The following is a 16,922-nucleotide window of genomic DNA, read 5'->3' as shown; positions in this document are numbered from 1 at the left end:
GCTCCCGGCACAGGCGGGGCGCGCGCTCCCCGAGCCCCAGCCGGCCGAGCCCCAGCTGGCAGAGCCCCGCGAGCGCCCGAGGCCGTGGGCGCGGCGCTGGCGGGACCCGGCCTCGCGTCGGCGGGGCGGGACGCGGAGCCCCTGGTACCGGAGCCTCCAGCCCGGCTGTCCAAGGGAGACGCCGGCCCGGGTCGTCCCCTCTCTCCCAGGAGGACGAGCGGGGAAGGCATGGCGCGGGTCCTTTGTCTGCGCCCTGCGTCCCCGAGGCTGCACGAGCCCCGCGTCGCCATCTCCGGGCCCGCGTCTCTCCCTCCCCGCGCATCGCCGCGGCCCAGAGCCGCCTCTGTAGCCGGATTTGAAAGGAGATTAAGCGAAAGTGGAATTGGCAGCCTCGCGTGGTGCCTGGAAATGGTGATTTGTGGGGTTCGGGTGTGGGAAACTGTGAGGCTGGAAGAGCTGGCCAGCCGAGACCCGACAGCCGCCAGCCAGTTCTGTTTTTCACTGCGACCGGGTGTAGTGATTTTTAAAGTCCATGTTTATTTCCTTTAAATGTCAGTTATGACTGGGGTCCCCGAGATGGGTGAGAAGAAGGCGTCGCGGCGCTGCGGGCGGCGGGGATGGAGCGCTGGTACCGAGCTGCTGCGCGAGGCTGCGGGGAGGCGAAGCCATCCGTCAGCACCATTCTCACCGCCGACGCCGGCAGGTCCCGCGCATCCGGAAGCGGGGAGCGGGCTGCCAGCTTCTAATGCCTCTCCCCACCCACCCCGGGCTTGCAGCGAGATAAGTCCTCGCGCAGAGTGAGGAGACTATGAGGTGGAAGGGGCCCTGTCTCCCTGCATCTGGGGCTGTGAAAGAGTCAGGGTCCAAGTACCTCTGTACTCATTTCCTTGCAAAAGGAAGAGATTGCTTTTCTTCCCCTTGCCCAGGCCCAGGTTAGACAGGTAGAAGGGGCCCACTTCTAGGTGCCTCCTGGTCCCCCTTACTAAGTCCCCCGGACTCAACTGCCATAGATACCGTGTACACAGATGGGACCTGTAATAAGCATCATTACACTAGCTCCGTGCTGGGGACAGGCTGTAGACTGTAGATCTTGAATCTCGTTTAATCCTGACACCACCTGGAAAGGCAAGGAAGGAAACAGAAATGTTAATAACTTGTCCAAAATCAGTGGCAACGTCTGGGTGCAAGGCAGCCTGGCTGGTTCCAAAGGCTCTCGCCCTGCAACTGTCTGCCACCATAGCTCCAGGGGAGGCAGCTACCACCACCTGTTGGTGGCAGGGCTCTGGCCGACCTTTCCTGACAGGAATCCTAAAGTCTTTGAGGCTGCACCATTCAGTATGGTGGGCCCTAGCCACAGGGAGATCCTTATATGAAAAGTTCCTCAGTCTCAGCCGCATTTCGAGTATCTAGTAGTCACATGTGGCTAGCAGGTGCTGTATTAGACTATTTCCATCGCTACAAAAAAAAAAAAAAAAAAAGGCACCGCACTGTTCCATAAGAAAAGATGAATGAATGCTGGGTAACTAATGCATTCAATCAGTCAGTCAGTCAATACTTATCAAACACCATCTGTGTGGTAACCTGCTGGATGCAGTGGACAGAGCCATGAAGAAAGTAACAAAGCGCTTTCCCTGTAGAGTTTACAATCTAGTGTTGGGGACACAGCAAATGCATACACCAGACAGATCCTTGGACAATGACAGATACTATGGCAAAATAGGATGATTTGGAGAGGATGATGCAGAGGGGAAGGTTACTTTAGATCGGAGAATGAAGAAAAGTTTCTCTGGAAGAGCTCACCCTGCACACACGGAGGCCCTAAAGCAGTACCATTCCTGCAGTGTTCAAGGCCCAAAAAGGGCAGCAGGAAGAGGGAAGAGTGGTATGGAATGCACCCAGAGAAGCAGCACATAGGTGAAGGGGAGATTTGGGTCGGGGGTGACATAATCAGAATGAATTGAAGAATAGAAGGTCAGAATGTAAAAAAAAAAAAAGAAAGAATTTTCTAATACATTTAATACAGGGTTTAAATAAATACCCCACATAATGTTTTAATGCAATTGTCTACAGAACAGTTTCTAGTTTTGTATCAAAGTACATCTACTCATTCCTTTACCCAACAAATATCAACTCATTAACTATGAGATGGAAAGCATTATGTTAGGCACTGGAGAAATACAGTTTGTACTCCACAGAGCTAACCTTTCAGTGGAAGAAAGAGACATCAACACCAGTTACTCTGATCGATTGTGGAGGTATAAAAGAGGTATGTGCTCTAAAGGGAAATAAAAAGTGGCAGGAAAAATAGAACAGTAAGGTTTAATGGAGGAAGAGGCTAAGATCTAGGAAAATTTAGTTGGGTAAAAGTGGTGGGGATAAGATGCAAAAGCTATTCCAGGCTAAAAGATTCTCAATGGAGAACAAAGTGGTAGATTCAGGGCCCACGAAGGATGAGTGCAGGTGGGAACCAGCCCAGCCAAGCTGCTAGCATGCATACTGCCAGACTGCCAGGACCTTGTCTGCACAGTACAGATTTTGGCCTGTTTCCTAGAAACAGTGGCGATGCATGGAAGAGATTTGAAGCAAATAGGTATCACGGTCATATTCCCACATTGGGAAGATGGTCTTGGTTATAGAGGGGAGGGCATGTCAAGCAGTGAAAGTAGATACAGCGAAAGGATCAGGACATGGTTTGAGCAGCTCCTGTGAGAGATGACAGTCTGGAGAGGAGATGAAGAGGGAGAATGGAACTGAGATGTATTAGAAGCGGGAACGACAAGACTGGGTGACTGGCGGGACACAGACATAAAAGGGCATATTTTAAAGATGGTGCACAACCTTCAGGCTTTTGCAGCTTGATAAATTGTTGCTGGTGGATAAACAGGTTTTTTGTAAAATACTTTTATTAAGTAAACTTTTTAATGAAGCATAACGTGTCCACAAAAGGCAAACAAGTTGGAAGTGTAAAGCACTATGCAATGGAGCATCCTGTGTAAGCACCACCCAGGGGACATTAGGCAGAAGTCCCCAGGGCCCCTTTCAACATGCCAGAGGGATGGAAGGGGTTTTAAGCAGAGATATAACAGGTCTTCTAGATGGTTATCGTTGCCTGTTTTCAAAGGCAGGATATCAATTTCACATTTGGCTTGACTCAAAATGGTGCTTGAAAGAATCATTTATATTATTGCATATAGCAAGAGTGTGTTCATTCTCACTGCTCTGCAAACAAGAAACTATCATTATCCATAATTAATAGGTATTTAGCTATTTTCAATTTGGAAATATTTTCCAATTTTGTTGCTGTTCAGCTGTGGACAATGCAGTTAAACATACACTTGCACGTGTCTTTGGGGGAACGTATGAGTACATTTCAGTCAGGAGGTGGAGTGTTAGGTCATGGGGTGGAAGGAACCTCTTTCAAGACACCAGTTTAGCAGAACTTATAAGAAGTAAAGAGAATTCCTTCGAAGTCAAGACTGAAGTGAAAGCAGGAATCCAGAGATAAGCAGTGAGTGTCCAGCCCACCCAGCACTCTGAGACTGCCCATTCCCAAAGTCCTTGGATTTCCCCTTTGATGGCCATGTGCCGTGTGGGGACAGGAGATAAAGTAGAGGACCTCTGCCGGGTGAGAGGAAGGATATGACTGTGCTGCTCAAGTGTAGTTTGCAGATTAGTTTACAAACTATCTAGTGCCAGTCCATGTTGAGAAATGTACAGAAACTGAGGGTTTAGAAATATTTATAGCAATTTTATTGTGTACTGACTTTCAAGTGACTTCCATTTTTCTAGTAATTCATTTTTATTTTACTTTACAAAAGTATCTGTCTCTGATAAAGTACAAACAGATAATTTACAAAACACCCTCATGGGAAATTTATGCATAGAACCATGACTTATCTGCCAATAGCTAGACCCTCAATGGAAAGGAAAACAAGAAAAAATGTATAATATTTATATAATAAATAATTTATATATTTTATAATTTATGTTATAAACATATATCCTTCATTTATCTGATTATTGACAGAGAATAGTGATGACAGGGGAACTGTCTCACCAAAATTTAAAATTACAATCTGGCTTTCAAGAGTTTCTTACCCAAATTCACACTTCTATTTAATTTAAAAACCTCATGCCCTGAATTAATTTTAAAGTGGTCCTGGTTTAAAAATGGTCCCATGTGCCTAGAAGAACCCAACCCAAATCATTTCTCAGAAGGAAAAACCAAACATAAACTCATTTAAGTCAAGCTTCAAAGAATTTTGGCAAATAAGGCTCATGGAGCACATGTTCATAATGAAAAAATCATTGGTTCTGTGAGAAAGAGGAAGCTAGTGAATGGTCATAAACAATAGACTACCAGCCTCAGATGCACAAAAAACATTTGGATATTGAAATTATCAGCTCTACAGTATAAGATATGCATATTTTTAAATTTAGAAAATTTAATATGGAACCATCAAGTGTGATGAAGTATTCTCAAAGTAAAAAATATGGTAAGTGAAATTTAAAATCCAGCAACAGAATTACTTATATTTGCTTCTGATGGTATGAAATACTAGATATTCAAGGAGACTTTTTTCTTGTAAAATAAGTGGATCTAATATAAAACTTAATTTTCTAAGATTTGGGGGCTTATAGAAAGTCAAGGAGATCACTAAGAAACTAGGATATTTTAAAAACAGGAACTAGCTACTAATACCTAATTTGTAGGACCTAGTACAAGATGTAAATGTGCAGGCCCTTGTGCAAATTGTAAGAAACCGATTCCACTAACATATATGTTAGAAGAAGCTCTAACATATATGTTAGAAGAAGGGAAGCTGGACTAGTGCATGCAGTGAGTACATAAGAATGTGGCTTCTCAATGATATGGGAACTCAATATGTGGCAGCTGGCACTGCAGATCAAAAGAGGAAACAACAGAATATTGAACAGAAAAATTCAATATATGTTCTGAGACAATTGGTAGTCATATTAAACATTATAAAATTGGATCCTTGACTTCCAATTAGAGCCTAAGTATGGGGCCTTCCACTTGTATTGAACTTCCTGTAAGGCCCTGAGAGGGATCTAGAAGTTCACAGGTGTTCTGTAAAATTTGAAAAGATATTTTAACTATGCTCTCCCTTTTTGTTATTGTTTATTTACTGTGATTGTTGTATTTGTTTTTTGTTTGGGTTTTTTTTTAACTGCTAAGGATTCAACCCAGGTTCTCATACTTTCTAGGCAAGCACTCTACTATTGAGCTACATCCCCAGCCCTTTTTATTTATTTATTTTTTTGAGTCAAGGTCTCACTAAATTACCCAGGCTAGCCTCAAATGTGTAATCTTCCTGACTCAGCCTCCAGAGTAAATGGTATTATAAGCATGCACCATCATGCCCAGCTTGCTTTGTATTCTAACTAGTACTCCATTACATTTCTTTGTGTAGACTGCCATTAGAGTGACTCTGAACTGGGATTTTGTTTTGTTTTGTTTATTTTGTTTTGTTTTTGACATGACTAAAGTGATGGTGATGGTGTGAAAGGGAAAGGGCCAGAAGCTCATCTGTGGGAAATTCTTCTAAGGTAACACAAAATGTCATGTAAGTTCTTATCAGTCAGGGATATACAACGTAATGCAATACTTGCAGTTATAACTATATTACATTTTATGGTATCACCTGAAATATAATTCCACTGAAGCAGATTTCCTGTATTTAAAAGGCACAAACCTATAGGATCAATACAAACTGCCAGTGCAGCTGTAAGTGAAGTCTCAGGTGTCATGATTACCAATCTAATGAAGCACATATTTAGTACATCTGGTATACCTTGCTCTGATAGTCTGATGGTTCCAGGCAAATGGCACACAACATTGCCACCAATGCAGTAAGTGGCCTGAAGGACATGTTCCAGAGGCAAATCTCCCACACATATTCATCAGTACAACTACGTATGTAGTAAGTAGTATGTTGTAAGTATGAACAGTTTGATGGTGCTATATTTGACTATTGGGTGGAGGATGCTTTTCTGAACATTTCATATAAATGGATTCATAAAATATGTGGTCTTTTATATTTGACTTCATTCAGCACATTTTTGAAGTTCATCCACATTGTAGCACGTTCCAGTAGTTTTTGTTGTTTGTGGTGCTGGGGATGGAATTCAGGGCTTCACGTCTGCTACACAAGTGCTGTACTAGTAGGCTTCCCTCCAGGCCAGTAGTTCTCTTTCATTGCTACCACAGTGTCCCAGTGTATAGACAGGCCATTCACTTTTGTGAGACCATGGACACTGTCGCCGAGGACATTTACATAGTTGTCTTTGTGCAGACAGTCGTATTAATTTCTCCTGGCTAGATATGCAGGAGTGTAATTGCTTGGAAGAAAAGGTTCTTAACCTTGTTCATGAGAAGGACCGCTTTGGTGTCTCAGGAGGACTGTGCAGCTCTTCTCAGGATAATGTTTAAACATTTTAATGCCTTTATATAAAATATATAGAATTATAAAGCAGCAAATTGTATTTTTGTGGTTGTCAGTATACTAAAAGTATTATAGCAATATATATGTTTATGAACTCATTAAATAAAATATATTAACAAGACTAGCAAATTTTAATTTCAAAGAAATGAGTTCTATCTATATTTCAAGTACTACATAACAATCATAATGTAATAGCAGAATTTTTGTGCTTTTTACTGATGACAAAGTCACATACTACTATCATTGGTGGCCTGCTTTGTAATTGGAGGAAATGCTAAATTTCAGTGAAATGTTCATAACAATCCTACTTCAAAGATTTCCCTCAACTGCTACCAGGTTTTCAACCTGCTAAGAACTTGATGTAGAATATTACACTGTAGTGAAAATGAAGAAGTGCTAGTCATTTCAACATGAATCTCACAAACATAATGTTTAGTTTTAAAAAGCAAATTAAAGAAGATATATACTACTATATCACTTATATAAAGTTTATATATATCCTAAATAATATTATATGTTTAGGTATTCATACACGGTGAAGTATGAAGAAATGTATAGGAATAACATAGAATGAGTTCAGAATGATAATTACGTGTAGGCAGGAGAAAGAGGGATTTGTTGGGGAGTAATATGAGAGGCTTCAACTCTTTTAAATGGACTGGTATGTTCGCAGGTATTTGTTATGTTATTTTATATATTTATGTTTCAATATATTTTCATATGTATGAAACATTTCATAATAAATTTTAATATAATTAATCCTTTTTAAAATATCTAATTAAATAAAAATTACCCCTTTGTTAAATATCAATTATAATACTTAAAATGTTATGCTATACTCAAAATTATGGAATTAAAACTGGAAAGTGAAAATATAATACCATCTTTCCTCATCTATTATTTCCAATTGAGTTGTTTTCCAAAGATAGTTTGAGTAATTTTTCAAGCTATCTTCAAAATATTTTTGGAGATATTTAATAGTCATTCTCTTTATATTTTCTTTTACTTCTCTATTATTTGAACTCTTTGAAATTTTCCCAGGCATATTTTCCAGGCAGCTTTTAATTTTATTACAGTATTATTTGTCAATTGGATATGACAGAACTTTTTGATTTAACCAATGGAGACCCTAGCTCAGTGTAATTTAATCGAAAAGTTATTTACTGATTAGGATAGCTAAAAAGTCCAGAGGAAGTTCTAGTTTCAGGTGCAGCTGACACAATACTGGCGGTACTCTGTCTGTCTCTTAGCACTTCTCTTTCTGGCAGTAGCAGTGGTCCCAGGCAGGCCCATTCATAGGGATGGCCCTTGGCAAATCCAGGAATGTGTCATCATCACAAAGCTGGGGCTCACTGGATCGCCTGAGACTCATGTGCCAGTTCTTGGACCAGTCACTGTGATGGAAATGCTGTTTGTCTCCACTGGAACCCATCTCCTGGAGCCCAGGGTAAGTGTAGAGTCAGACCCACCAAAACCACATGCATTATGAGGGAGGAGGGGAATGGGTCTCCAAAAGAGAACTGACCACACGAGGGGAAAGTGATGCTGAGCAGAACAAGCAACAGATGTCCCCTGCACCAACTGAGGATCCAGACATCCTTCCATTGCCTAGTCGAGGTTCATGCCATGTCACATATTGCAGGGACTTTGGAATAGCTGTTAATATGCCAAATGCATTCTTGTGTTTAATGATGAGTGCTGGCTGGGGCTGGTTTTTAGAAGGGGCGTTCATGGCGAAGTGAATTGTTTTCATCTTTTGGTGGTCCCAGGGCTCAAATCTAAGGGCTCACACATGTTAGGCAGGTATCCTACATCCTCAACCCATTGAATTTTAGCTTAAGACTGAGTCATTCTAAAATAGAGGCCAGAATTCATTCTCCACAACTTCACATTTACAGTGTTTCCTATTTGTGCCTTCAGTTTGCTACTTCTATGATAAAGTCCTACATGTATAATAATGAATAATGTATGATTCTGTAAAGCTTTCCAGTGTAGTTAAATAAAAAAGAAGGATTTGTTTAATATTGTTGGATTCAATGCTGTGTACACTGATGTAATGGGAAAATTATTCAGAAACATTTCATGCCTGAGAAAATAGTACCCACATTATCAGTGCCTTGGTACACCTGAGCTTGTAAAAACTTTAATCCATACTTTCTGAGCACATGACCTTGCTGGAGACTTTTCACCACAAAAAGAAAATTAATCTTAAAATTTGATAGTATCTGTACTCAGTGAGTTTTCTGTAACAGACAAAGATAAAACTATAGAAACCCACCCACTTTCTTTTCACAGTATTCAAAACCACTTGCAGAGAGGATTACACATCTATGGACATTCCTCCCATTAAAATAGGCAGCCATGCCGCTGCCTGCCTCACAAGCACAAGGTCCCAAATCTGATCCCTGGTACAAACACACACACACACACACACACACACACATATATATATTTATTTCAATATTTGAAGTACTATAGGGCCGGGGATTTAGCTCAGTGTTTCCGCCGCCTGCCTCGCAAGCACAAGGTCTGGAGTTCAATCCCCATTACCAAAAAAAAAAGAAAAAAAAAAAAGGAGCCATAATTTTGCGTATAAGAGGTTGGAGTGACAAAATTTAAAAATATTTATTCATTACATATTGTTCACCTCCTGCAGCAGGACAAGCGAGCACCATGCTAGGGCCGGGTGATATAAGAGGAAGGAAAGATGATTTACTTTCTCAATGACTTTATAATTTAATGGAGGAAACATACAGATAAGTGATTGTAATATTTAGTGTGATAAATATTTTGCTTAAGTAATATGTACTACAGCATTTAGAATTGAGTGTCATCAAGGAAAGTAATGGGATGAAATGGTAGGGGTGCTGAAATATTCTTCAAGGAAATGTCTTAAAGAATATTTGGGCTAAGTGTTAAGGACAAGTCAGAACTACCCAGCCATAGAGGTGTGAGGTAGGGATGCAAAGGCCAACCCAAGTGGAGTAAATGAACACAGACACTGTGTTCAGCTAAGTAAAAATAGGCTTAAACAAAGGATGTGTATGGCCGAAGATGTGGGCACTTCCTGGTAGGCCTGGAGAACGGACTCACTAAAAAAATGCCTGTCATAGATCCATTAAGATTTTATTGATGTAATTATAACTGATTTGTTTTTAAAATATTTTAATAAGTTAATATTCTTGTGGATGGTTATGGGAGAGAGATTAGTCAGTTTGCTGCCCTACCACCTAGGTTAGATTAGAGGTCAACAAACTTTTCCTATAAAGGGCCAAGTGGTAAATATTTATGGCTTTGGAACCTGTATTGGTTCATTTTGTACAGCTATAAAAGAATACCTGAGGCTAGGCAATTTATAATGAACAGAAGTTTATTTGACACAATTCTGGAGGCTAAGTCCACAATCAAGGCCCTGGCCTCTGGTGTTTGATGAGAGCTTAGTCTCTACCTCACGATGACATCATGAATGTGGCATAGTGCTGTTCCTCACACAGCAGAAAAGAGCAAACCCATCCACAAGCCTTTTCTTTTTAAACAAAGATATCAATCTATTCATGAGGCAGACCCTAAACACTTCCCATCAGGCCCCATCTTCCAAAACTGTTGCATTGAGGGTTAAGCTTTTGACACATGAATTTGGAGGGAACAAAAACATTTAAACCTCAGCACAAGATGCAGTTTTTGTTGGAACTCCTCACCTCTACAGTTTATCATGAGAGTAGCTATGTTCCAATTAATGGGAGTCAGAAAGGGATGACTAGGGCCAGGGATTTAGCTCAGTGATTCCGCCGCCTGCCTCGCAAGCGGAATGTCCTGAGTTCGATCCCCAGTACCAAAAAAAAAAAAAAAAAAAAGGCTGACTTTCCCAAGGTCCCTACTAAGCAGCAGAGCTGTGAGTTAGACCACTGTGTACCCCTTCCTAGCCGTGACAAACCCTCCATTGGGAGTATCAGCCTGGGCAGCACTTCCCTCTTATTTGTCACATAGAGGCCAAAAGGAAGCTCTTCCCCCTTTGGAAAGGGATGCTGGAGAGAGAAGAGAAACGCTGTTTGACTCTTTCCCCAGCCTGGAGAGGCAGGAGGTAAATGGTTTTTCTTGTAAAGCATCAGACTTCCTTCCCTCCTCACCAGCCTGGTCTGTGAATGGCACACAGGTGTTCATGGCAGAAATTTGGGCAACGCACAGGTTACAGAGAACATCCCATTCCAATTCTGAATTTTTGCTGCCCACTCTCTTCTAAATATGGTAAATCATAGTTAAGGTTTAAGCCTGGACATAAAAGTCTACTTAACATATTGCATAGCTGAAATATAGCACTATCCCACTAACTAAAGTTCTGTCACGATTAGTGAACATATAGGCTTGGACCATGAAATTCATTCTGAAAAGCATAAAAATATTCAAGAACTAGGAATCCCAAGCATTTGCAAGGGGTATAAGAATAAAGCTCGTCACCTTTAATAATTTATTTCTCTCATTCTTTATCCTCATTTGAATTTGAGAAAGTTTTTAAGGCTTAGAGGAGACTTGTTCATTCCAAACAATTAATCTCTGTGAATTCCTTTTTTGTGCACTTTACATGTCAGAGACACACAATAATGCCACCATTACTTGCCAGTTGCATGAACTTTGACCTCAAGTGGGTCATGGGTCAGTTTCAAACAAAGCTCTAAATGTGAAATGATAAGTGACTTCCATGCCTATGATATTACGAGATTTTATTTTTCACATCGTGGATACAATGACACATTTTTGTCTTTATTTTTCAGTCAGTGAAAATAATGTAATATCAATGTGGACATTCCTCAAAGTCACAGACAGGTCTGACCATTCCTTTAAAGACATAAACTCAGCACTACACAGTCTAGGATTATATATCTTTTCTTTCAAATAGATAAATGAACACTTTCTTGTTCATTAGTATGAAAGGATTTAATAAGAGAAAGGCTGTTGACAAAATTTGCCTAATAGACATTGAAACACTTTAAAAGTTATAAAACTGGTCACTGTTAAGTCCTAGTTGTACACATTTGCTGCTGGTGTCATGGGTATTTTTACAAAGAAGGAATACAGGAAGGTGCTAAATATCACAATTTGACATTTAAATTCTGGAGATGGTGTTTATGACAAGACCAATACAATAGCTTTAGTATTAAGATATGGAAATGAATTTGGACTCATGACTAAGCGTGCTCAAATCCAGCTGAGTGGTACAAATGGTATGACTATAGCATTTGATTTGGGGATTGTATTCAACCATTTCTGACAAAACGCTAGTCCTTTCCAAGCATTTCTTGCCCTCAGTGGTTCTGATTATTCTAAAGCACTTTGAATTTTGTTTTATAAGATCCCACAAAGCTAAGAATCAAATTATAGAGCCCTACCCCAATTTATAAGTTTAATATCTGTAAGTTATATGCTCAATTATTAGAAATGGTAGTTATAATTGATTTTAAAATGCAGTTTTAATACTTTATGAACTATGTAAGTGATAGTTTGACTAAATTGAAGCCTTTAAAATTATCACCATTATTATTTTGTGCCAGCATGTGCAGCACAATCAGCAAATGCATGCAACCATGTCTTAACAGAGACCAACTTTATAACTTCTATAATGTTAGAGTTCTCAAACATAAGGCAGATTTTTGTTAATGGCTTTCTAATATTAAATTCTTTTTAATAAGATGAGATTATTTACAGCATTATTCCTCCTTCTGGCAAAACTCCTACTAGTTTACTTCACAAAACTACTTCTGGCAAGGTGCACTCACCACTTTTTAATTTTACTTATGTTTTAGAGAGCCTTCATCCAAAGTATTTTTGAAACACTGATGATCACCAAAATCTTCCATTTTATGGTAGTTTGTATTTTACTTTAAGGCACAAAACAATAATGTGAACTGCTAAATTGCGTGCCTTTCAGTGAAGGTAGAATTCTAATCAAAGGTTTTAATAATTGTTTTCTTTTTCAGTATGACTAAGTGTATACCTTTGGGGGTCTCATAAGTTGAGAAATTTGACAAAAGAAATATATTACATGCTCTTATAATATGTGGTTCTCAAAAATTACTCTGAAATGCTCCCAGTGTTAAATATCCATACAGTTGAGATTGACCATCAAATGTGATGTGAATAATAAAAGAGCTAATTTCCTAACTCTCCTTTCATGGAAATATAGTCTAGCCACTCTGTATTATTTTACCAAAACCCTGATAGTAAGTGAGACATAATTCTTTCAAGAACCACTTAAAGTGCCTAGAGAGGATTTCTCTAGGCGAAGGCACCACAGGAGTAACAAATACTTTGCAGTTAGAAGGTCCGTAGGCCAAGGCCTCATCCCAGTGAAGGCGACATGCTGCTCTGGCTAAGGGACCTATGCCCTCTGACCTGGCTGGATAAGCTGGTCCATACCCAGGGGTGACAGGCTGGGGAGTTATGGGGTCAAGAGCTTTGCTTGCTGATACTAAACCCTAAACTTTATAATTCAATAAGTAGCACTTTCTGGAAACTCACTAATGGCCTCCTAGGAGAGCCTTTCTCCCCGATTCTGTTAATCATTGAGCTCTCTTTTTCTGAATTTGAGTATGAATCATGGCTGTAACTCAAGGGTGGCCTGATAAAGGTTAGGCATCAACAGCCTGCCCTGTGATTTCCAGGTCAAAGGAAAAGAAAAAAAAATGCGCAGAGGGTGGGGGTTGAAAACAACTGCCAATTTAAGAGAGGTCTGGGAAGAGTGCTACTGTTGAAAAATAATGTTGACCTCAAAGTCACCTTTAGTACAACGCAGCTTCTGCTCAAGGATAAACTGAGCCTTGGCTAAGCTCTAACATATTAAAACTAGAATGCCGCTTCTGTTTTAAAAAATTTTATTTTATTATCATTAAAAATAGGTTTATTATTATTAAGGTATACTGCATGATGGTATGGGATGCATACAGATAGTAAAAAGTTACTATAATGAAGCAAATTAACATATGCATCATTTCACAGTTACCTATTTTTGTTGTTTTTGTAGCAAGAGCAGCTAAAATCTACTAATTTAGTATGAATCCTATACAGTATATAGTACATTTTTATTACCTATAGTCCTCATGTTGTATATTAGCTCTCTAGACTGTCGTATTCACAATACCTTGAGTTTTGCTTATATTTGATGTAAATGGCTATTCTTGATTGAGACAACCATTTTCCTAATCTATACTTAAAGCAACTGGTTCACAGAGCTTTAACATGAACATGTATAAATGATTCTCTAAGATGGTTAAATGTAAACCTTCAAAGATTTTGAAGGCCCTGGCTCAACGATTGCATAACTCAATATTTACTATTGATTATAACATACATGATTTGTTAACTCAGAGCCTTTTTGTTGTTACACTTATCTTAAGTATCCTATTGATTATAGTCTTTGGAGAGCTTGAAATCAAAATTGTGTTTATTTTTCCTTGGCCAAATTAGATACAAACAAGGAAATCTGAGCGTAGAGAAGAAAATCACATTTTCAAAGATTTAATAATCAGAATAATCCTCCTTATTATCCCTACCAGATGAACTTTAAAAGCTCAAATGAATGGAATAAGCTAAATTAGGTCAATGTGTGGTTTTATCATCAGATATGTTATTTGACCTAATTATTAAATTAGGGGAAAAGTATACAAAGTTGAAGTTTAAGGACTGAGAAAGCCCTGAGGTCACATTTTACCCGTACCATTTTACCATATACCATGTATACGCTCCCTCTAATCCCAATGAACCGTCTATTGCTGATGAAATTTATTTTCTAAATCATTTATTACTGAATAATTTCCAGGCCAAAGGAAAAGAGAAACTGAGGAAAATGACAACAAGGACCAGAGAAACAAGAACACAGTACATGTTCATTAGATGACTTAGCCGACCAATAGTCTAATTTTTGTATAGTTTTGAACTGTAACTTTTGCGCCCTTTGTAGTATTCTGTAACTGAGAAAATATTTACATGCAAAAGCACTCATTTTTATTTAATCCTCACAATAAAGTCACTTGGTTCTTATTACCATTTCATTCCATAGGTGTAGATGTCATGGCTCAGGGAGTGTAAAAACAGTCCATAGAGATCCATTCAAATAATTACTAGTTAAGTGGCTAGAATATGCCAGAGACAGCTAGTGATTAACAGGCAGTCTTTGAACTCAAATCTAATCACTAAATCTATCATCGACAACATGGTTTCAGTATCTTTCTTACTTCAGAGAAGCAGGCATCTTCCAGTCTATTAGAGTTATCACGTTAGTTCAACTCTCCTTGCCACTCCAGCCCTGTGCCAAGCCACCCTTGACAATCTGTTAGCGAGAGAGCATGACTTGAAACCTTGAGTATAAACTACAGGAAGAATGTGAAGCAGAGCTGAGGGGCTACTCTCTCTTCCCACTATGAGGCCTTTCTCTGTACTAGGCTCCTCTCTGCTGTGCCCCACCCTTTACACTCCTTTGAATTCTTATTTGACAAGCAATCTGAAACCAGGTTCTTAAAAGAAAAGGGGTTGAGGGTAAGCCTGATTAAGAAAAAAAGAAAGTAAAATATACATATTTTAAAGAGAGACAGATTTAACCACAGAGAAGAAAGATTGAAGAAAATATTGAGAAAATATGTGCAAATTACAGACCAATAATTAGAGAAGTTAACAAAAGACATACCTTTAAGAAAAGCTATATGCCCAAGTGGCTTAACAGATACATGTAGTCTTTAAAAAATTTAATAATCCATGTTATTTGTATACTCTAACTCATAGAAAATACATTAATCTCCATTTTATGCAGTTAGTGACACTATTGGACAAAACCCAAAACCCAATAGATAAGTCAGTTTTGCTCATCAGCATAGATACAAAATTCTAAATCAGATGTTACCAATCTAATCCAGAAATATATGAAAAGAGAAATAATTTGAGCTTATCTTAGGTGTGTGAGGATAGTTCAATATTAAACAATCTTTCAAAATATTCATTAAGCCAAAAAATTGAGTTGAAAATGAATATTGCTATGACTATAAAAATAGTATACAAAATGGGATTTATCAAAATTCACCATCTATTCCCAATTTTCAAAACCTCCCAATAAAAGAAATAGAAGAAAAATATGAGAGAGGCCATTTGGCATAATCCAAGAGCCAACATCAAACTGAACAGTAAAATGCTGAAGCCATTTCTATTAAAATCAGGAACAAGGCAGAATGTCCACATCTCATCACTTCAGAACTAATTAAGACAAGGAATGAAATATTCATACAAATATTAGAAAATGTTAGAAAATAAAAATCATTATTTTTGCAAGACATGTAAATAGACATAGATACCCCAAGAGACTAGTTTAATAAATTAATTGAATAAAAAACAATTGGTGATAATATATAAAAATATTTAGCTTCTCTTACTAGCAATAACAGAATAGAATAGCATGGAAAATTAACAACCAATAGAAATATAATTCACAATAACAAGTAATTATAACAAAATGTATGTGAAAAAATATAAAATTGTGTTAGCAACCATAAACCAGGACTTGGACAAATTGAATGATATACTCTGATCCTCAGTGAGGATCTTTACTATTAAAAAATGTTATCCTTCTAAAATTAATAGGTGAATTGTATTCAATTTAATTATATATATATATATTTGGAGTAATAGTTTAAAGGTAAGTCAAAGACATCTGAGAATATCCAAGAATACACTACAAAAGATAATTTTAACACATAACTAGCATTCTCAGATATTGAAGGATAATAAATATATAATATACTTCTGTTAGTATTATTCTTATTACCTCAAAACATGTCATTTTTCTATTAGGGAGATTCATGGACAAGAAAGGACCCCAAGTTTCTATGTGTATACTGGTCTCAAGGAAGCAAAATTGGTGATTGTGTTACACAAGGGTACCATGAAAGGCCATTTGTAGACCTCTAATTTCATGTTGCTAGCAGAAGGTAGACCTTGACCACATAAAGTGAAAGATGGTAGTATAACAAGAATAAATGTTCTGCTGTTTGGCTCTATGTGAGTCTAATAGGCAGATATTGCAATAGCTAATAAGAAATCATTTACTTACATTGTTGCAGAATTCCAAGAGACAGGAAGACCAACTGGGAGTCAGGATGATTTATTTAAGGTGTATACACCAGCTCAGCAGACTCTGTGTCTAAAATGGCTGAGCACTGAACAAAAAGAAGTTCCGGCTTTTATACATTTTGTCAAAGGAGGAGGTTTTTCTAGTGGCATAGCAAGTGAATTTATTAGAGCAGGACAAGGACAGACAGTTTTGTAACTTTGCCTTGAAAGAAGACAGTATCTTATGAATCATACAAGAACACAGTGTCATAAACTTTGTTTATAGGACATAGTTGTTAATTTAATCTGTATCAGAACAAGGAGTTACAGCTACAGGGGAGAGAGGGATGATGGAGAGGGGACTGCCCA

At 38.5% G+C, this 16,922-nt stretch overlaps 1 long non-coding RNA gene across 1 annotated transcript; it reads right to left on the bottom strand.

Moving 5' to 3' along the window:
* Positions 1-137: 137 nt before the first annotated feature.
* LOC101719439 (uncharacterized) lies at positions 138-16,653 on the bottom strand. The gene is made up of 3 exons (XR_205008.4): positions 16,555-16,653; positions 1,015-1,117; positions 138-649 (listed from the first exon to the last, which is right to left on the bottom strand). It is a non-coding gene; the product is annotated as an uncharacterized LOC101719439 (long non-coding RNA).
* Between the last annotated feature and the right edge of the window lie 269 nt (positions 16,654-16,922).

Source organism: Heterocephalus glaber, unplaced genomic scaffold (genome assembly GCF_053883595.1).
Source record: "Heterocephalus glaber isolate CG9 unplaced genomic scaffold, H.glaber_assembly_v1.0 deba00000676, whole genome shotgun sequence".
NCBI classification, from domain to species: domain Eukaryota; kingdom Metazoa; phylum Chordata; class Mammalia; order Rodentia; family Bathyergidae; genus Heterocephalus; species Heterocephalus glaber.
The sequence above is the reverse complement of the archived record's forward strand: the minus strand, read 5'-3'. Positions and strand labels throughout refer to the sequence as shown.